Below are 1,329 nucleotides of genomic sequence, written 5' to 3'. Positions count from 1 at the left end.
CGGTACACATCTGTGGGAGGGTCACAAATTACATCCAAATGCTCGGAATTGTGGATGAAGGCTCACAAATACTTGACTCTGACACAAATGCTCTGCTTTTCGAAATAAAAACCGGGGGAAACTGCAACCGGAAAGATTTCTGATTATCTCAGGAGGAAGAGAATTCAAAACTCGTGCCATTGACCCAGGGGGCGCAGTGAAAGTTAGAGAGATCTGGGAACCATCAGAAATGTAATAGGCTGTGAGTAATGTGGGGGTGAGACAAGGACAAAAAGACAGGCTGTCACACGGGGGAAGGAAGGAGAGAATAAATAGCATAAATGGTCGTCCCGCAAGGCCACGGGGAATGGAGTTAGGGCTGGGAAAGAAACAAGGAAACAAGGTGTGCAACTGTCAAAGAAATACATTTATAAAACAGATTATAAAAGCATATTGGGCAGAGTTCACAGGATGAAATTGTTGCTCTCAATGGTGAGTACAAAAAGCTGTAAAGCCTGGGGAGTTCTATTACAATCAACATATACAGCATGAGCCAAGTGGCCTCGATCTGTGCTGTAACTTCCTGATAATTGTTTTTCTGACATTTGTAGTTCAAGTCTGATGACACTAATAACTTTTCAAATTGGACTGGAGTTTAATATTCTGGAGAAATGTCAAATAAATCACATTGATCACATTCTGCAGATCTTAGTCCATAACCCTGCATGTTCCAGCATTTCAGTTACATCCATGTCCTGCCGGTGGGACAGGACATACAGGGATGGTGACGGTGGTGTCTAGGACATTGTAAGCTAAAATTCTGTGCGTATGACTGTGTCATGTTGTTCCTTGACTAGTCTGCACTCCAGCTCATCCAATAAGATGTTACCAGGGTGAGACACTACAGTTGGAGCTCCTCTGCTCGCCAGTTTCTTTCATTTCAGTTTTTTTAAAAAATCTTTCTCTCTCACTCTCCCCTTTGCAGACTCTGACACAAGTGTCTCAACATTGAATCATGACAATTAAAAAAAATGTCTCTACAAGAAAATCAATGGTGGAAAATATATTATTCTTGCATCAATCACATTTTTAAACAAAAACAATCCTTTTCAATAAACACTGTCTCATTTTTTCCCTCAATTCTATCAAGTGAGCTATTATATTTTGTCCCTCAGTTTACGGATCTTAATAAATATCCAATCAATTTCAGAGCAACAGGCTGACAAATTATTGAACCAATGTATCTGTTTAGGATTTAGCATTAGTTATTAAGTCATTACCATTACAATAATTTGCATAATAATTGGTCTGGGTAACAAGTATACTGAGGTTCACAATTTAATTTATTGA

Source organism: Chiloscyllium plagiosum, unplaced genomic scaffold, assembly GCF_004010195.1.
Source record: "Chiloscyllium plagiosum isolate BGI_BamShark_2017 unplaced genomic scaffold, ASM401019v2 scaf_1774, whole genome shotgun sequence".
NCBI classification, from domain to species: Eukaryota; Metazoa; Chordata; class Chondrichthyes; order Orectolobiformes; family Hemiscylliidae; genus Chiloscyllium; species Chiloscyllium plagiosum.
The sequence above is the reverse complement of the archived record's forward strand: the minus strand, read 5'-3'. Positions refer to the sequence as shown.